This window comes from Vidua chalybeata, chromosome 3, assembly GCF_026979565.1.
Source record: "Vidua chalybeata isolate OUT-0048 chromosome 3, bVidCha1 merged haplotype, whole genome shotgun sequence".
NCBI classification, from domain to species: domain Eukaryota; kingdom Metazoa; phylum Chordata; class Aves; order Passeriformes; family Viduidae; genus Vidua; species Vidua chalybeata.
Genome location: NC_071532.1, coordinates 20,576,675 through 20,597,522, shown reverse-complemented (window position 1 = coordinate 20,597,522; position 20,848 = coordinate 20,576,675). Strand labels below are relative to the sequence as shown.

Genomic DNA, 20,848 nt, shown 5'->3' with positions numbered 1-20,848 from the left:
TGGTTTGAGAGCTGCTTCTGTGCCTGCCAGTGCAGGAAGTATTTTTTTTTTATGTTTCCTTGGTTTGTAAGAATCACGTTCCTCAGTACATTCCTATCTCTTTACCTGGTACTTATTCCAGTAGCAGGTGGCGCAATTTAACAAGTGTCTTTTGTGCATAAAAATGCACGGGGTGAGGATTCTGGGGGTGTGCATGGGAGGAGGTGGAGGGAAATTAGTCATGGGGAGGAAGAGAGGAAGAGGTTAGCACGGGGGTTGAGGAAATCAGGTGTCCGCAGCTATCCCTCAGGCTTCCAGCCAAGCCCATCCTGACGTCTGCAGGAAGAGGCACGTCAGCTCAGAGATACGCTCCTGTCAGCCCATCGGCATGTGACCTTGCTGACCGATTCAGGCCGAACAAGAATGGCTGCCAGGGCTCGGAGCAGACATTCCCAGCTTCTGTGCTTCGTGTTCGAGCCTCGGCTTTGACACCACTTTCACTTTCTCTTTGCTTTCCTCTCTAGCATCAACCTTTTCGGGTCTCTTTCCTGGCAGCATTTCATGGGAAGGCTTCTTAGTGTGAGAATGCTTCTCTCATCTCTCTCTTGCTTCCTCCAGCATTTTAAAGCAGGGATGTCTTTCTCTCATGTCTTATGATCAATCTCCCTGTACTCCCCAGAAAACGAGTATGCCAAACACTCAAGTCCAAATTAAAAATAATAGCCAGACAAAATAACTCCAACTGAGTAACCAAAGGATCCATCAGAAATGCCAGCTTCTAAAACTTCCCTTATTCTGCAGTAAAGGGAAATGCAGATAATGAAGACGGCAGTTGCTAAAGATCAAGCAGTAGAGGAAGGTGCCTGAGAGGGTCAGCAGCAACATAGGAAGTGATGCTGGAGCTCAGAGTTGATGGGGAAGCAGTAACAAAGCAGTTGTGAGAATCTTCTCCTTGACCGGATGTTGGTCTGTCTAGGATCAGCTCTGCTTCTGGAGCGGAAGCTGTGCTAGCCACTGACTTCCCTGGCAGGGGTTGAAAATAACGTTTCCAGGACTTCTGCATGTCTGGTTTTTAGAGGCCTTTGTCACCCCTGCCCAGACGGGACTGTGCATGACTTGCTGTGCCTAACAGAGGTGCCTTTCTCCCTCTGTGAGGAATGGAGGCATCAGGGGCAGGTGCCTATAGGCAATAATTGGTGCAGTTCCTGCAGCTGCTGCTCACTGTGCCTGTGAGCGCCCAGGCCTGACCAGGAACTGGTGAACAGACTTGGCTGCTGGCTGCAGGCAATGGTCACCTCAAAACTTCTGACTAGGTTTATAAGCCTACAAGAATGGCCAATTTGTAGTTTCTAGGATTTCTGAAAGGGTATAAATAAGTGTAGATAACTGTTGATTTGAAAGGCTTCTCAGCATCTGATTTGCTTTAAAACATTTCTTGGAAATCCATAAGCATTCAGCTTCATCTTTAGACCAAGTCTCTTTGAAAATCTGACTCTTTGCTATTAAAAGTATAGAACAAATTCAGTTTATCAACTTAATGATGGAAAAGCTTGCTCTCCTCAATAATGCTCCTAATTAAAGCATTTCTGAGTGTCTTTGGACCTGATTCTCTACCTTATGCAGAGAACTACACTGTGCCAAATGGGTGCAGAACACTGCCAATTTAGGTTTGATTCAATGCCCATTCAAGTTAATAGAAATCCTCCCACAGAAATCGATGGGATTTGGTTCAGGCCCCAAAGTCAATGGGAAATTCTTATTTGGCAGTACCTTATGCTCACACTGCACCAGTATAAGCAAATATTCAAGGTAAAAAGCCTTGGAGAATTTGGAAGGCGCATTGTAAGGGACTTCTGGGCCTGACTGTAGCCTAGGCTATTTAAGCAATTCCTAGGACTGTGTGACAGCTAGGACAGCAACCTAGGACTGTCTGACAAAGAAGCTTTAAAAAAAATCAGTCTGAACTTTTCCTGTTCATTTTTTATAGCACTCCTACAACTTAGCAATACACGTTTTATTTTTGTGTTGGGTTTTTTTTTTGTCTATCCTAGGCTGACAGAACATAGAAGCATCTGCAATGCTTTGCTCTTACTACTTCTTTTAACCACCAGAACCTGATTTGTGTCAGAAAAGATAAGCCCAGATCCCTACAGTATTAAAATAATTATTTGGTGTAAGGTGGAGGATGAAGAGGGCTGTTATTCTTAGCAGCAGCAGTGAAATTTCAGCAGCTGATGACGTCAGTGCTAAAATGTCAGTGTGAAACAGGCTGGAACAAATTAAGAGTGTGGTGTCGTCACTGTGAGAGCCACGCTGCCCTCCAGAGGGGCTGTTGTTGGATGCTGCAGATGCAGTTCAGGAGATGGGGGGACAGAGGCTTGTGGGAGCTTCTCAGAAACTTACAAAAAAAAGCAACAAGAAGCATCTCAGTACCAGAAAGGTCAAAGAAGATGCTGTTTCAACGTTTCTGCCCACCTCAAAGCGTGAGCTCACAGTGACAGAAGGGCCACTTCTACAAACCAGATTCCAGGAACTAGAACATTAAAAAAAAAAAAAAAAAAAAAAAAAAAAAAAGACAAAAGCCAAAATAAAATTGTCCGTCTTCTACTCACTGAACAAACTGAGCTAACTCCGTCTCTGATGACACTCCTGTGACTCAAACTGAAGAGAAATTCGGCCTGAGATGACTTTTGCCATGATATGCTGCTTGAAAGAGGGCAATGTACTTGGGATAGAGGTGATCCTGAGGCATTTTATTACTTAACTGTTCTATTGCATTTGAAGAATGCCTTCAGGCTATCCAAAAATGCTGAACTCAAGGTGCAGAGAACTTTAATCAAAATGGGGTAAAATTTCAAATGCATTCATGCTTGTCCTTAAAGAGCCCAGTCTTGCACATTTCTTGGCTAGTCTCAGGTGGTGATGTTAGACCTGATCCTGTCAGCTCAGGGCATGGATCCTCATTTAGACATGGTGTCTCAGGAGGCCTGATAACTTGAGGTCTTGAGGCATCTTCTTGGTGCAGCACGTGAACTGACTTGTCTGCAAGGGTTGTTGGGCTGTGGGATGTCCTGCTTTGGGGGGCTGATGGGGAGGGTTGGGACCATCCTGGCTCCCTTCATGGAGACCTACAGTATTTTGTAAGAAATATGGGAAAAGTCGATATTGCCTGGATTAGCGTTTCTAGAAAACTAGTCCTGGTAACAAAACTGTTGTGTGTTGTTTCTCTCTTTTTTAGAACTGCCTGTCTCGGAGTCACAGGGATGGATGTGGTTAGAGCAGACAGAGCCATCAAGACATGTGCTTATCTATCAATCGTACCAGCTGTTTCTGGCATGCAGCAACTGACTGACCACAGTAAGGAAACGAGGATGTAATCAGTTAGCAGAGCTCTCCTTTCTCAGCAAGGACGATAAGGATTGTTGGCAAACCCACAGAGAGTTACGGGAATAGAGGAATTGGTGTGCTGAAGTCACTTCCTATCACTCAGGAGTCCCTGTGCTCAGAGCATTGTGTTTGCTTTCCTAGTATGGATCTCGTTGGTTGTCTGCATTAGTTCAGACATATAAGAGCACTCACCCTGGCCCAGCACACAGAAGCCCACCTGGGGAGATTGCCAATACAGTCTTTTATCTACTTCTGTGGGAAGGATTCGGACTGGCTGTCAGCAAACAGAGCAATTCTTTACATATCTTTACACCAGTAAAACACCTTGCTGTAGAGATTTTTGCAAAAGCAAGCATGACTTAATCAATTCTGGGAAGAGGCATATGCCAACAGAAACACTCTTTTGCCAACACAAACTGTGCTGCCACTAGAGGAGTATCAGCAATCCCACTCTTGTCAGTGTGGGGACTCCGCTTCACTGATTAGGTGCTGTACGGGTGGACAGCGCAGGAGGTTCCCAGCCGGTGAGGTCAGTGCTGAGGTGAGCCCCTACTCCCTCATCTCAAGAGGAAGTGGTGGCCATTTCAGCTGCACCTGTGTCAGCAGAGAATTCATAGAAACTGGAGGTGAGCTCCAGAATGTGCAGCTGGTTGGTGTTGCAGTCTGTAGATGAGAAAGTTGTCCCTGCACTGTATGTGGTCAACACAGATCTGATGATACCTTGGGGGTTTCTGGTGTCTCCTCTGAGGTCATGACAGCCAACTCACACTGCAGCCCTGTGTGCAACTAGTGGTTAAGAGAATGCCATTAGATCAAAGCTCCCTTACCAGGGATGCTGGAGAGCCTGGACAGGCAGATACAATGCCAAAAAACATTGTGTCACCACAGTGTCAGAATTTCAGGTCTAAAAACATGACTGGCAAAAGCAGGGGAAGCAAAAGGTTGAGTGCTACCTGCACTGCATCCTGTTTAGCCCAGATTTGCTAGAGCTTTGGGGATATAGGAATTAAATGTCCACAGAAGGAAAAGAAGACTTTCCTAGATTTATTGGGTGGGATGTGCATGTGAAATTGAGCTTTACTACAAGTCCCCTGTAGACAGTATTTGAGACAGAATGACTTTGTTCTGGATCTGTTTGTAAATATCTGTCTATATTTTTAAGACTTACCACTGAAAGAGACCCAAGATGATCTGTGATTTCTGCAATCTCATCAGAGAGCAAGTGAGTGATTCCATGCGGTGGAGACATACAGCCCCATGACTCACAGCCCTGAGTCACAGCACTGGGACACTTCAGCATTCAGAAACACTAGTAGTGACAGAAATCAGGATGATGAGCAAGCAGCTGTTACTCATTCTCAGCTGGACACTATAAGCATGTTTGTACCAGTCAGTGTGGCTCTGGCTCCTCTTTGCTTCCTCCTGCAGACCTGCAGTCATCTGGATAGCATAGCGACATGGCTCACTTAACATTTGCCTCTGGGCAAGGGATGATCAAGTCTAGTCTCTGGCTCCCAAAGTGTCCTGCTTGACTCTATTAGGCTCAGCACAGAGTTATCATGGCAATTTTCACTTTAGATTACTTCTTTCATCTCTGGAGATCAGCTCACGTTACAAACACAGACGCATTGATCATCACAAGGAGTTAAAAAGACTATCCCTGATTTCAGCTAGGGGGGGCTGAGGCACTAAGCAGGTAGGCAACTTGCTCTTAGTGACAAAGGAGGTTTGTAGCAGAACCAGGACAAAACCACAAGAGCCTTAAACTACCTCCTAATCTCTAACAACTGAACCATATGCTCCATTGCATTCATCACTTCCTCATGAGGTGGCAGCTTGGATGAGAACAAGTGCCCAGGAAGTCACCCTGTTTATTCTCTCTCGGCCTCTTAATGCCTGTGGAACTTTTTCATTGAATTCTTTTAATGGCCATCAGCTTTGGTGTGGGAAATGATTCCAAGAGACAAAGACTCGGTTGTGTGTGTGCACGTGCGTGTGTGGCTGGGAGAGGGGAAGAATAAAAAATCCATTTCCAGATGGTTGAAAGGATGCATAGCACTTTGCTATTGGCAAAAACAACCTCTTTCATTTTCAGGATGTGTAAGTCACAGAATTGCAGCTGGAAAAAAATTAGTAGAGAGGGAGGCAGTGGGGTAAAAATAAGAATGCTTAATGAAAAATAACCTAGCCCATATTTGAAAATCCAAGTGCTTCATTTTTATATAACGGGGTGGGGGGTGGGGTGGGGCAGGAAATGTGCTTGCTTAGGAGGTTCAGTGTAAAGCAGGTCCAAATATGTATCATCTCATTTTCTTCTTAGCTTCTTTGCTTTGCATTCCCAACTGTAGCCTCACAGGAAATTCAGTCCCTGGCAAGCTTCAGCTCCAGACAGGAAACATTGTGAGGAATTTCTTCCATGCAGGTACTATGTTTGCTTGGAGGGATAACATGGTGGAGATATTTACCATGGCTGGATTTAACTAGCAGGATATTATTCATGTTGATGGAGTTGCTGGGAGTGATCTCTGTCTGCAGCCACCAGCATGCCATGTTTAAACAAATCGTGCTGCTCTGCTTGCCTGTGGGAAGATTTGCATTAGATCTGGGCCAGATTCTCCTTCCTCCAACAGCAGCATGGCCCAGTTTATGTCAAAGATATTTGCTGATGTCAGGGAATATCAGGATCAGGCCTGTGCAGCAGGTTTTTATCACACTACAAACTCGGTCTTAAGTTATTTGCATGTAACAGATACATGCAAGCAGGCATTTTGATAGTAGCGACGGGAGCGGCAGGAGGCTTGTGTGTGTGTGTGTGTGGAGATGAAGGAAGGTCTTTGCTCTTGCCTTTGCTCTCTGAGGAGACCAGGCACTGAGAAAAGGGAATTCTGGCAGCACATGGCCTTTCAGATGAGTGGGAGGTGCTGAATGTGGCCAGCTGAGACCCGAGCCTCCTGCATCGCTTGGGATGCTTTCCTACTTTTCACTGCAAGTTCCATGCAGGCCTCTGCATTGCTTATTAGTCCAGAGGAGTCCAAAAAGCCAGTGTGATACATCCGGCAGCCACTCATCAGTGAGCAGTGATGTGGTGGGTTGAACAGTTCTCGATGGGCCCGAGAACAGCATCCCTTTCTTATCAAAACACATGAGTGCTTTCAAGTCTTTAATGCAGTTCTCAGGATACAAAGCGTGAAGAGAAGAGTGATCAGTCTGAATCACTGTCTCCCAAGAGAAACGTGAGGGTTTTAAGTACGTGGCTGGGAACAATCTTGCGCTGGCAAGGAAATGGACTGCGTGACCCATCTCAGAGATCTGTGATTCACTGCAAATACGGAGAACGAGCACGAAAATGTGTAGTAACATGTAGTAGTACCTTGCCTGCTATTACAGCCCAGCCTCCAGCCAGAGACAACCCAAACAAGTTCACAGGTGTTCTCTGGGAACAGGCTTTTTCTGTGGGGAGCCATGAAAGACAGCAGGAATGCCTTCAAAGCCCTAAAGGTCTCTGTGCCACCATGCCAAACAGTGGAAATGTAACTGTGTGCAGTGTTGAAGCATGGATTTTTTAAGATTGTTTGGTTTTGTTTTTTTTTTTGTTTCTGAGGCAGGAAGCACAAGTGCATGTTCTCCCTTTTACTGCTATGGGGAGAAGAAAAGATTCAGACTCCCCTGCAGTGTTGGTGAAAATGCAGCTTTGGCCTTTAGTGCCCTTTGTTACATAAATATAAGTAGCGTAGACATATTAATCACCCTGCCATTGAGGGAGGAACAGAGCAGCAACCTCAAATGCCACCCACTCCCCATTCTAGCTCCCATTTGATGTTGCTATTTTAAGCCACACATTATTTCCTGCTGTGATTTTATTTTTTTTACCCAGCTTCTAATTCTGGCTCTGAGGTAAGCTGTGACATACATACCCCTCCTCTCCCCATCCCCGCCTTCCTCCTCCCCCTGCACCCACGTCCTCTTTATTGCTGTCTTTCAGAAATTTTCTCTCTCGTAAGCAGCCGGGTCCCAGAGGTTAGTTATTGACTACCCACAAAATGTATGAAGAGGATGATCTTTCTGCTTTTGGATTTAAGTGCCAACAATATTGAGGTCATGATTTACAGGGCAGACTGCTTTGAGAGTGCTATTCCCCTGTTCCCTCCTTCTCAGGGAGTTTAGCATTGTTGAGAGGATACCTGGCTGGGAAGGAAGGCTGCTGCTCAGCAGCTGATGACGGCCCACAGCTGGTGTAGCCATCTAATGAAGGGTCGTACACCAGTGGCACGTGCTTTGTGGAATAGAGGACACGGGACAGAGCTCAACTACTCGGCAAGGATTTTGTCTCCAGAGCCCACTTCTGTGTAAAGGCAATCAGCAGATTTCTAACCCCAAGTAGTTTCCCCCACTGGCAACCGCCTCATCTTGCCCGTGCCAGAGCACAGCTTCTTTCTGTCTGGATCTGCTGCATCCACGTGTCTACTGTGGCTTTCAGCTGCCACCACCTCAGCCCTGAGGAAGGCTGTAACTGCGTCAGTCCAGGGCAGAGAAAGAATGGAGCCTGCAGTCCCAGGAAGGGCCTGGTGCATCAGGCAGCGGTGGCTATTCCCCTGCGTGTGAGCGTGGCTGAGCACAGATAAGAGCTCTGCCAAAGTAAGTTTGAGCCCTAGGAGGAAATCTGAGGCTGCTTCTGTACCGCAATTGAGGAACATTACAGGTTTATCCTCTTCTATACCCACTCACCCCTTCCCTCCATGCCAAGCAACCCATCCTGAAAATCTCCTCTGACTGGATGTTTGCTGCTGCAGATGAATCCTGCTAGCATAAGAGCAGGCTGGGTGGCAGCAGGCGGCTGGCAAAACCCCAGGCCTTGCTTCTACTTCTAGGGAAACAGAGGTCTGGGCTGCCCTCAGCCAGTTCTGATGTATACATTTCACACAAACAATCTCACGCCTTTCCCTTCCTCTGAGTTGCTTTTGGAGCTGCTGCACATGGCTCTTGTCTGCCTGGTGTGAGTGGTAGCTGTAGGAAATCCCAGGCTGGGCATCTACATGTTCTTTGTCCTTCCCTTTCCCAGACAGGGATTCCAGTTATGCCTCTCCTGAGGTTCCTGGAGAGTAGAAAAGGCAGAGAGTGAGAAGTGCTTTGCCAAGTGGTTTAATGTTAGTTACGGCCGCTGAAAGTCTTTGCTGTGCTCTCACCAGAACTGTTATTTTTATTTGCACAGTTGTGTTTCCATGTGGGTCTGCAGAAAAAGCTGGGGAGTCACATTCCTTCCCGAGAGCAGGCCACATGCTGGCTTTGCACACTTTGCCACTGGTTTAAAGCAGCGAGGAGCACTGGTTTAAAGCAGCGAGGAGCACTGGGCACCTGTCCTATCACAGGCCACATCACAGCCCTCTCATCCTTGCTGCAAAGAGATTGCAACCGAATCAAGCATGCTAATTTCCAGTGGATGGGAGGGAGGGAGGGAGGGAAAGAGACAGGCTCGAGAATTGAAGTGATCACACCAGAATTAAAGGACTGTTTTTCCAGCATGTCATGTCCCCATGGGCAACTGTTTTAAAAGTTCTGGCAGAGTAACTTCTCCCACAACAGCATTGCTGGAGAGTTTCTCCCTCAAGAGGGGGAGAAAAAGGACCTCAAAAAAGACTGGAATAAATTGGCTTTACAGAAAATGACCCTGCTCTCCAGTGTCACACCCAGCACTGCGCAGCAGGAGCCAGCCAGCAGCTCAGAGGAGTCTGGTGTCCTGTGTGGGATGAGAACAGCTCTCCAAGGACCGATGTCCACATGGCAGCCAGTACTGCCATCCTTGCTGGCACAGACTCACAGCATCTGGGGGTCTGTGCGGTGCAGGGAAGAGCTGACTGGGCACAGGGGCTCACAGAGGGAGAAGAATTCCATTTATACTGGGTGTCGCCTTCTTGCCAGGACCATCCGCCAGAGGCCAGTGCTGGTATAGGCTCTGGTGGTCACTTGAACAACAGGAATACTGGAAAAAAAGCTTGTGGTTTACAGATAAAATGGCTATGGGGTAGGGGCAGCTTAGGGGCACTGGTGCAATAGGCCCTATGTGTTATGGCATTCGAGGTATGTGATAAATAACCCATTTTTGAGTTTGGTCAGGCTGAGAATTGCATAAATCACAACAACACCACCACAGAAATCAAAAAACCTGAACAGTCCTGAATATCCACAATTTGGTGTCTGGGAATGGCACAAGATGGCAGAGATTTCATGCCCTGTGGACCAGCTGTTACCATCCATACAACCCCAAAATCTTCTTTTCCTTGCAGAGGTGGTCTTTATGATGAGCGTTGCTGTATGCTTCCTGGCATGGTAGCAACCTGAGTGGCCCAGCTCACAGGAGATGCATCTGGCAGGAGCCCTGACTGCCTGAAGAGGCCCCTTACTACTGCCATTGTTCCCTGTCCTTGCAGCTCAGACAGAGCTAGGTGAAGAGCTTTCTTCTAGGTGAAGAAAGGTGGCTCTGGAAGACATTCCGTGCAAGCTCTGATGATATCTGCCCCTGCCAGGGCCATTCAGCTGGGCTTGCTCCTTTTTCTCATTCCACACACGATGTAAAAGACTGTTTGTAAACACCAGTCTCCGACTCTGCCTCTGGGGCTCTGGGCAGAAGGCCAGGGAGGGATCTAAGAGACAGCAGACAGTTTTAAGAGGCAGTGGCGTCCGATTGCTGGGGTGGAGAGGATACGCCTTGCAGTTAATAGCCATGGTGGCGGGAGTCACCTACAGTACCAGCAGGTTTCAACACTATTTCATGGCTCCCCGAGGCTGAGCTTGGGTTTTACTGAAATGACCCCTTCACATGCCAAGGTAAATTCTGCATCTCTCAAGCCAGCTTTGCTAGAATCAGTGGGGAGTTACGCTGTGTTTCCTCAAGTGTACATACTAGATCAGGGCCCTGTGATGACAAACACCACACTGGACACGTGTTTGCATTTGACACAGCACCGGTTAAATATTTACTCTATTCAACCTCTCCTTCCCTTAGATTGCTCCTGAGAGCTTGGCCACATACATGGACCGGGCCACTCCCATCTAACTGGGCAGTCAAAGGCCTGCTGTAGCATAGCACCTGCTCACTGAACATAAGACAGCTGACCTACAGTCCGAGATGCTGGCAGGGAGTCTGCCCAAGCCTCCCAGTCTCCCTTGGCCTTAGTCCTTTTGAAAATTGGTTAACAAGTGCCATTGTATGCCATTGTGACATTGTGGAGCAGTGACAAAGAGCTCTGCTGTGGAAGGGAGGCTAGAGCTGGTGAGAGAGCTGTGCTCACCTCTTTCCGTCCTCTGCGGCACCTGGTGGGCAAGGGAGACAAGGACAGGTCTTCACCGAAGCACAAGTCTGAGCCTGTTTGTATGTCCAGAATTGCTTCTGCCCACACACTTTACCAGCAGGCATGCTTATGCACAGATTTAGATGGAGCTTCAAAGCTCCCAAAAAGGTGAGAGCCAGTTCTGGGCAGAGTGGGTAGCACTAGGAGCCTGAGTACACACAGATACGGAATACAGAACTATAGCTGGGAAGCAGCCAGTGGTCCAGACAGGCTGAGCATTGTCCTGTCTATACCTGAGCTCACACCTCACTGCACAGATGAAGCCTCTGTGCCCTGTATCCTGAAGGCCTGGAGTTGGGATGGCTCATTTTCCCCATGCAGGTACCTCTGCACTGGGCTCCCAAGGCTTCACACTGTGTGTGACCTGGGTCATGTGTTACACCTGTGCAAGGGACTCCTGTAGGAGCAATGTGGTCAGCCAGGTCAGGCCTGGCTGGTGGGGCTGATGGAGGAAGAGAAAAGCTGGTGGCTCCTTTAAGGGAGGAAGCCGACAGGACTGCAGAGAAGGAGCTCTGGAAGCTGTGTTTTTCTCTCAGCGCCTCAGGGGCTGGTTACTAAATTTGGTTACTGGGCTTAAATAATGCAGCGTGGCAGAGCCCAGTGGGTTTGAACATTGTCATATCCACATAATCCTCTCCTAGGTGGCAGAGATCTCTTGTTCTCTGCCGCTGCTATCTGCACAGGAGCTTGAATGTGATGTGAAACATCATCTTAAATAATTATAACTAGCAGAGAAGAGCCAAAGCTGCAAAGTCCCATCTATTTCCACTGTGCTCTGTCTATCTATGTAATTTCTAAGGTGCCAATCACCAAAGCATCCAAGCACTGTCTAATCTGGATCTGAATTCCCTTGGTGCTCATGGACGCTTGAATCTTAGCATTTTGTGTGAGCCTATCTCTAGCAAGCATAGGGACAGAGCTGCATACTGTGAGCAAAAAAGCCTCCTATTGTTTCATGATTTACTGACCAAAATCCCATTTGGGTTGGAGGAGTCAGGACTTCATGGTCACCCCTGGCCCAGGAAGCGTTAAATCCTCTCTGTTATTTCAGCAGAAGGCAGAGCAGGTTTACCAAGGGAGGTTAGGGAGCCATGGTGTAATTGCCTATCTTCCATGTCACTGGAACATGTCCATGTCCATGTTCCAGTGACATGGAAGATAGGCAATACACCATGTTCCATGTGGAAGTGTGGAAGTAGGGGCAGATCTGTACAGCCTGTCCATGTTCCAGTGTGGAAGTAGGGGCAGATCTGTACAGCCTGCACAGTCTTGTACAACAAGGCTGCATTCAGCCTAGGGGCAAGAAGGTCCTCTGCCACCCCTCGCTGCAGATCCAAGCCTCCCCATGCAGGGACAAGAGATAAACACAAGACAGGAGCCAGTGACCTGCTTTGCAGGGGGGGAGAAAATGATGCACCCAGTTGCTCCCTCAGCTGACCTACTGTCCCACATTTCCTACAGACTTTGTGGAATAGATTAAAACCTGCCAGAAGACCACTCTTGGCTAACACATGAGTGCTGACAGTGGCAAAGGGACTCACTGTACTGAACATACTCACCTGGAGCGAAATGAGATGAAACCTTTCCTTCATTACCAGGGAAAGGATATTTGTTCTTAGTGAGAAGGTGTCAAGTTCAGGCAATGCCAGAGCAGTGCAATTACTTTCCATCCACTGGGCTGCTCTTAGGAAAAAGATCTCTCTGAGTCTCTGCCTATAGTCTCCTTGATTTGACATGACACTTGACAGCAGGTTTTCATGGTAGAGGATACTTAGCAGTTACTGTGAGAGAGTCTTTCCAAATCCCGCTTGTAAATATCACATTTCAGTCTTTACAGAAGTGCAGGTCCTCTCCACCCTCCCCCACTAATCAGCCCTGAGTATTGTTAGTGACATTGAATAAATACATGTTAAATATTTTTCCATTAGTGGCATGTCAGAAATGAAAATGGCATTAGCTGTAATGCCTGCAGCAAATCTGCCTTCATCCAGGGCACTCGCACGTGGTTGCCCAAGAGGCCAGGAACAACAGTACCAGCTCTGCTTTTCCTTCGATCCATCCATATTTTCTGCACACTCTTTGTACCCTTCTTCCTCCAGAAATACTAATGGCACCTTCTGCTGCTGTTGAACTAACAAACTATCCTCCAGACTCCCGGACATTACGTGCAGGAGAAGTCTCCAGGTTACAACATTTCATCCTCTCCAGTCACATTAGATATGTCCTCTCCAGACATCCTATCTGAGATTTCTCAAGCCCCATTGTAAAAAGGCAGATTATTTTTTTTTCCCTTGCTAAGGCCACTGTCTAACAACTCCAAAACTGCTTCCATAGCTAGGATTTGTCTGGCAGGAATCTAAGTGTATCAATAACTCGATTTTCCATCCATAGCCACAACTGCTTTTGTCCACATAAACTCCACTCTTCCATATACATTGGCTCCTCAGCTAAACTTCACGTTTGCCAGTCATCCCACTCCTTAATTTCAAACCTTGTTTCTTCCTAGACATCCTACCTTTCTTCTTCTGCCTTCCACTGTCTTGTTTGCCCTTGTCCTTCTCCTGACTAGCCATCCTATCCCCTTCCTTCCCTATTTGCTTTTGAAGTCTACCCTGCCTCCCCATCCAATGCATCTTCCTCAGTCAGAGCTGGACATCTCTGCAGTGCCTGGTGGTTCAGGCCAACGGCTTGCACCTTCTCTGAGTTGCCCAAGGCAGGAAGTTGCTCTCCTTTCCTATTGGTCCTTCAGGTATGTGGTATGGATCAGCTTGAAATCCAGAGCATGAGGAAAGTCTACACAGAGCTCCCAGCATGTGTAGCTTAACAGGAGGACATCAGCTCAAAACCTCTGCCGTGAAGGACCAATGAATAATGGTTGAGGGGAAGCTCAACTTGAAAGATGCTGAAATGCTACAGCTATCAAACAAGCCAAAATATTTATAGCTGTGATTTGCAGGGTGGCTGATAGTGCAGGGCAGGGAAAAGCCTACCATTGCCTGCCATTAAGGAAGAGGGAAATTGCAAAACAAACATCCCCTTTGGATATTTAGTAGCACGCCCAAAAGATTAACATTGATTATATCTCCCTATTAAGAGGCAAGATACTACCCTGCTTTAATTAACAAGGTGGGTTCTCAATCCTCAATTGCCTCTTTGCAAGTATCAGGTGAAACAAGGTGGGTTCTCAGTCCTCAATTGCCTCTTTGCAAGTATCAGGTGAAACAAGGTGGGTTCTCAATCCTCAATTGCCTCTTTGCAAGTATCAGGTGAAACAAGGTGGGTTCTCAATCCTCAATTGCCTCTTTGCAAGTATCAGGTGAAACAAGGTGGGTTCTCAATCCTCAATTGCCTCTTTGCAAGTATCAGGTGAAACATGAGGGCTGGTGTTCCCAGTGGCAGAAGCTAGACTCTTCTGGTTAGCAGGCTAATCCTGAGGCCGCGCTCTTCAAAGGTATTTATGTTTCAGGCCACTGATGTTATTTAGATGCTTAAATCCTTTAAGGCTCCGGGCCTTAGGAGCTAAGAGGATGGCTACAAACTCCAGATTGCCTGGTTCAAGTCAAGTCTATGTAAATCTTGATTGATAAATGTTACTGTTAGGTATCTGCATGATGTCAAAATTCTTCCTGAGGCTGGGTCATTTTGCAGTTGCCTGATATAGCCTCTGTGTGCCTTTTTTTTTTTTTTTTCTGAAAAAGGGGCTGATAGCCAGCATCAGTCCTCATAATGGCTTTGATGGATCTGTGTAGAACTCAGGTTGTTCTGCAGCTATTAATTCATTCAGACAAGCAAGCCTGCTGCTTGATGGGTGCTTTGTTTCACTCGGGGGGTGGGGGAGAGAGCACAGAGAGAATTGGTGCCTTTCCCAGACTTGCACAATAGCAGGGCTGGAAATGGGCCCTGTGCAAATTCAATTACTCTGAGTTGCCAGCATTAACTGCTGGGCTGCCCACTTTATTGTAGCTAGGGAAGGAGGTGCAGAGAGCAAACCGGCTGCTGTGCTTTAGATGTGATGGAAACACTGTCAGATTTTAGCACTTCAGTGACCTTTTCTTAACAATTCCTGAAGTCACAGCTTTCCCAACACTTGTCAAGAGATAAGGGCTGTGCACAGGTAAAGACTTTTGTTTCATGGTGCAAGATGTCTATGGAGATATGAGCAAGGGAGAGAGATTGAAGAGATTGCTTCCTCCACCAGCCTTCTCCTTAATTACCACCTGAAAAATGACATTGAACTCACATCCTTACTTCAGGTCAAAGGTTTCCCAGAGGGAACATAGATATCCTAATGATGGAGTTATACTCCTTCCCCACACTTGCAACTAGCCCTTTGTTAATGGTAGTATCCTTCCCTCTCCCTCCCATTTCAGCACCTTTAATCTCTCTGGAGTCAAACTAAGCTCCTCTAATCTAGGAAAGCAAAGGGACCAGTTTTTCCTAGTGAATCTTTGAGCCACGAGAAGCAACAGTTGTGATTCTCAGGTTTTTCCCATCATTCTACACCAGAGACACTCTGCCATCAACCTGGTGAGCTTCTGGGAGAAACCAGGCTGTGTCCTTTCTGCCTCGTGCATCTCATTAAAGTGGGCAGTTTGGCTGGATAGTCTTCAGGCAGGATGAGGTCAGGTCACACTCCTGCTACCTGGAGGCATCAAAAAGCCTGAAGTGCTATCAGCTTTTCTCATGTTTTCTGGGTTGCTCTGCTTCTCCCAGCCATTCAAGTGTGGAGTCCAGGGGCTCCCACTAGTCCAGCTCTCCGTAGCTCACAAATGCAGTGGAGAAAAGCGAAACTACAGGGCCTGTTCTTAAATTGTGAGGTCTCAGACAAGGAGGAGTCCTGAGGTTCCAAAAGTGCATGGAGGATGCCGAAACTGGAGCAGAATTTACTTAGGGGTGATGAGCGGGGCTGTGAGGATGACTTCTTTTAGAAAAGTTTTATGTGGGGGTAGGGGCTTTGAATCCACCTACATTGTGTGTGCTGTGCTACAGGGATGCAGAGGACTGTGAACTGCAGGGAAAGAACGGAATGTTTTAAAAGCCATTAAAAAAGCATGTCAGGGTATTCCCATCTGCATATCTTTGTTGCAGTTAGAGACAGAAGGGAGATTTCCTATTTGCCTTTGCAGTTTGTGCCACTACAGGTACTGTGTACAGAGCTGGCTCCTAGAGAGCTCTTTTGTGAAGATACAGTGCAGCTGGCCAGCATCACTTAATGGTTCTCATGTGTTAGGTCAGTGGGGGTAGAGAGACTGCCTGAGATGTGACTAAACACTGTGACTTTTGTCCCCAGAATGGCCAAAACCAGAGAAATCTTAGTAGGTCTAGTGGGGCAGGCAATGGTGGGGGAAGGTGTGAGTGGTGGATGTTGGCTCTTGCTGCTGTTGGGGGCAGGGAAAAAGCAGCATTTGCCTTAAGGGTTCAGGTAAGGCTGCTGGGGAAAGCCATCCTGGGGGAAGACGCCAGCTCAATAAAGGGAGCTGGCATGAAGAGAAACGCCTAAAGCTTTTTTATTATATACAAAAACCACCCAATGCCTTGCTCCCTGGGGAAGAGCTCCAAGATAGTTGTCAGTCTGGCTTGCCCCTGCCCTTTAATCTGAACATGCCCAAATGGGCCAGGGGCTTTATTTTTGTACTATTGCATTGTCTTCCTCCCACTCACTTGTGCTTTCCTCTCAGATGCCTGTGGCTGCTTTTGATACTTCTCTTCCCTGTTTTGGCCTCTCTGTTGGGCAAACTTTGTGGTTTGCCACCTTTTCTTGCCCCTTTTTCTACATCTTTGATGGTACAAGAAAGCTTCTGGTTGTTTCTCTTTTTGCATTTCACTCTCCATAGGGTTATGTCTGATGTGCTAAGACAAAAACATGTGAGTCCTTCTATCTAGCAGGGAGTGCTCAGCAAGAGAGCAAAAAGCACAATATGAAAAGGTTGTTCATTCATTATATTTCTCAGCATCATAAAGACAAAAATATTTCCTACTTGCTTCATGATAAAAGCTACTGGCCCTATGTACTTTGTTCTTATATGACATGCTTTATCTGGCAATTTCCAAGAACCTTGATAGTTTTGGTAATATAAATAAATCTCATGTCGCTTCTGTGCAATATACATTTTCCTCCATTTTGCAGTTTGGGGAGCCAAGGCAGTTAAAAACTAATTGGCTTATGCAAAAGTACAGAATAATCTGTCCCTAAGAAAGACAATAAGAACTTCACAGTCCTGCCTCCTGTGCCTTCATTAATTGAATGTTCTCCACCTCTAGTTAATAGGCAGTCTGGTTTTCCTTCAGGTCATGATCATAAAAAGATTAAATTGTCACTTTAAACATGTAATTAAAGTGCCTGCCTTTATAATGACCTTCATCAGAATGCACCAGCCACTGTGCAGGTGGGTAAAATGGTGCTACATTGAAAACTATGAGGCTCGGAGAGATTAAGAAAAGTGACCAAGCATTTGGAAAATGAAAACTCACCCTGTAATACAGAAATTTTGATTCTTACTGTTCTGAGTCCTAGAGAATATTGTCTCCCCAGTTTGTTTGGGGTATTTTTTTTTTTTAATTTGTGGTGAGTTTTTATTTTTTTTTTTTTTGGTTGGTGCCATCCCATCCTGTTGTGTGCATCCCCCCCAAATTTCCTAAGGTTTGTGGGGAGGAGGAGACAGGGTCTAGGCAATCTACACACCTGCTGGCTGTCACCATGAAGTGACAGAATTAGTGACCAGAGTGGGTTTTATGTGGACTGGGTTGGCCGGCTCGGCTGTGTCCTGGAGCTTGAAGAAACCAGATCTACCAAACTTTATTTATTTATTTATTTATTTAATGAATTAATTTATTTATTGCCTTTCTAGTAACTCGTGCTGTTGAAATAGGTTACCACCCCTTTTCAGGAGTGGAAAAGAAAAAAATCTCAAGTGGCAAAGAAGTCGGGAATGACTGTGATTGTGTTATGTGCCTTTCCTGGAAAAATCCCTTTATGCGATAGGTGGCCTGAAGACACTGGTACATTTGGACTGCAGCTTTTCCAGTAACCCAGCAGGATTTGGTGGGTGGAGGAAGGGGAAGGAACTCAGCGAGCTGCGACAATGGGAAAACCTTGGCAGGGACTTGCACACGCAGTCTTGCAATCGGCCTCAATGTCCCAACTGTTACCAGAAGGGATTGCGTCGGGATGAGGAAAGCTCAGAACAGGGTGTGTGAAGGCAGCCACAAACCCGAGCCCTGGATCCGTGCGTTGAGCGGAGGAGGCGGCCGAGGCCACGCTCCCCTTGGGCTCAGTGCCACCGCCCGGCCGCGGCGGCAGGGGACCCGGCGCTCGCCCTTCCCGCCGCGACGGAGGGGCCGGCGGCGGCTGCGGCCGCGCGGCGCGGCTGCCCCCTGCCGGGCTGCGCCCGGCCCGGCTCCGCTCCCTGCGCCCGGCCCGGCTCCGCTCCCTGCGCCCGGCCCGGCTCCGCTCCCTGCGCCCGGCCCGGCTCCGCTCCCTGCGCCCGGCCCGGCCCCGCTCCCTGCGCCCGGCCCGGCCCTGCCCGCCCGCCGCTGCCCTGCAGCGCTTCCTGCAGGGACACCTCGAGCTCGGTCATTTCCTTTTGACTCAGCGGCATCAGTCACGGAGGGTAGTGCTCCGGCTTTTGGCTCAGGTCTCCAGCTGTGAGGATATGGTTTTCCGCTTACACGGGCTGTGGGAGACAAAGCCCTGGGCTTTGCTTCCGCGGGTCCCTCAGAACCACCAACTGTGGCTGGAAGGGAGCTGTTCCCCAGCCTGTCCACTATACATCCTCATGTACCTGCTGGTATGATAGATCCATGATATATCTGCTGGTTGAAAGGCACTGGCATGGCTGGTGGGCCTAGCAAGTCATGTCCAGGGTCCTGCTTTGAGCTTTCCAAGCCCAAACTGCCATGCCAGCGTGACCAATCAACTGCACAGAGCGACAGCCTTCTCTGAGCGTCCCAGCATTGCACACCGTGGGCAGTCAGGTCTTAAGGCTGCGAGTTTTAGAGTTTTAACTCGTGCTGATTCAGACACCTCTGGCACAGTGAAACATAGCCTACATCTGGATATTGTCCAAACCCTTCAGAGGCTGTGCTCTGCACCTAAGATGTGTACAGTATATTGTTTTATATGAATAAGTACATTATTAAATTTAATGGATATGTCGACATGAATGAAAGGTTTTCTTTTAAGTAGCATGGGCTTTTGACTATGTAGCTGAAGCTCTTTCCTGTAAAAGTCAAGATCGACTACTGCTCATGTTGTACTGCTGAAGCAAAATCACTGCATGGACAGAGGATGCCGTCCTATCTACAGATAAGTGGCGTGGTTTGAAAGCTAAGCCTGTAAATAAACAGCCTGTGCCTCCACATGACTTGGCTGGACTAGTTTTAGGGAAAACTAGCTATTAATGCCAGGGGAAATCAAAGTGTACTTTGTAATTTGGGGCGCACTCAAGGACCTATATGTGCAACAGGAATGGTCCCACAGTTGCTGTGCCAGTCCCATCATCTGTGTGTGTCCCACCTGTCTCTGCAAAAGGACATTGTGTGACTGATGTCAGGCAGACAGGACAGAGCAAGGGCTTTCAGGCTCTCAAGAGCTGCAGGGTTGATTACCACAAGGAGTAGGTAGAGCTGGTGGTTCAGGTTCCTGTCTGCCAAGGTGGACATGAGGTGCTCAGTCACAGCAGAGTCCTGGGCTTTACACTGGGAATTGCCAAGTTAGGTACAAGACAGGCATGAAACAATGTTAGAGATTCACAGCCTCAGAAGTCTCAAAGAGCAAAGGTAATCTCCAGGCAAACACCTCTAAGCATGGACAAATAGACACTTCAGTTGTGAAAATCAGTGTGAAAATTTCCCTCAAATATTTCCAATTATTCACAATAAAATTGCAGTGTCTGAGAAGTTAGAAATTCCCATTATCTGGAAGGGACACTTGGAATGGGGACACTTGGAATGGAGACACTTGAAAGGAAAGACTGCTGATGGCTGATCAACCAGCAACATAAACAACTATCTGTCACACTTTTGCCAAGAAATGTTTCCTATGCAGACCAAACTTGATACCGGTAAGTATACTATATGAATGCAAAATATTCGACATAAATGTATATTATATAGACAGTATATAAGTATATAGAGATTAATACATGTCCACACAATAGGATTTTAGGGCTATGTCTGTATCAGTAAATCTGGGGCAGTACAACTCCATTGTCTAGAAATTAATAGCCGATTCCATTTAATTTATTCTTGCCATGGTTTTGGTCTGTGCCAGTTAACACTTTTCCAGACAATTCCCAGGCACAGCTGAGGGAGTTAGTGTGGGCCAGGGGCCGTTCCCAACAACCACTTGGATCCAAATGCCTTGCTTGAAGGATAAAAGAGTTTAATGTTATTGGTGCAAGCTATCCTGTGCCAGGGCTCTTGGTGCCAGAGAACAGTCCTGGGCACGTTTAATTTACTGGTATAGACATAGTCTATGAGCCCAGGGGATTAGGCAGGGTTTTAAGGGTTGCATGCCTGGACTTAGGTAGTTGATTTCTCCCAAGATCCATTTTAGGGAACCTTGGGTTTTTTTGTGGACATGGGCCTTGAGCCTTTAAATCTTCTATCACCTCGGTTAAAAAGCCTTGCCTTCTGGTGTTCGTGACCCTTTAGTATTTTCCCTAAATAGCAAAAATCTGCTGGAAGATAAACGGGGTTGTCATTATGCAGTTTTATTATCACTGTCTTCATGACAATGGCATATAACAATAGTGAGCTCTGTTTAATTAACACTTTTAAAATATTTTTCAGGAGAAAGTCACATAAAACCTAGAAGATAAATACGAAACCATACAAACCAGTAATGTGTCAAAGCCTGGCTAATTTTCATCAGGCTTCACAGAAAATAACTTCCTTTGTCTTCAGGTAAAACCTGGAGATTTTAAGATTACACTTCTGTTGCTGTATGAAATTATGGGGGGACTGATGACATTTTGAAAGGAATGCCCCTGCAGGTGTATTCAGTTACACGGATCCTTGGGGTACTACATCTCTTGGGAATGGTGCTGTTAAGTTTCTAGTATGTGAATGTACTTGAGCTTTGAGCTTTTCTATGTTCTCTGAAGAACAGCACATAAAGGTATCTGACTGACAGC

At 46.9% G+C, this 20,848-nt stretch overlaps 1 long non-coding RNA gene across 1 annotated transcript in view; it reads left to right on the top strand.

Annotated features, from left to right (window-relative positions):
• LOC128785566 (uncharacterized) overlaps nt 1-3,437 on the top strand; it is a 31,226-nt gene extending 27,789 nt beyond the window's left edge. Inside the window, exon 5 of the long non-coding RNA XR_008429924.1 lies at nt 3,218-3,437. This is a non-coding gene — a long non-coding RNA (uncharacterized LOC128785566). The remainder of the gene's footprint in view (nt 1-3,217) is intronic.
• The last annotated feature ends 17,411 nt before the right edge of the window (nt 3,438-20,848 follow it).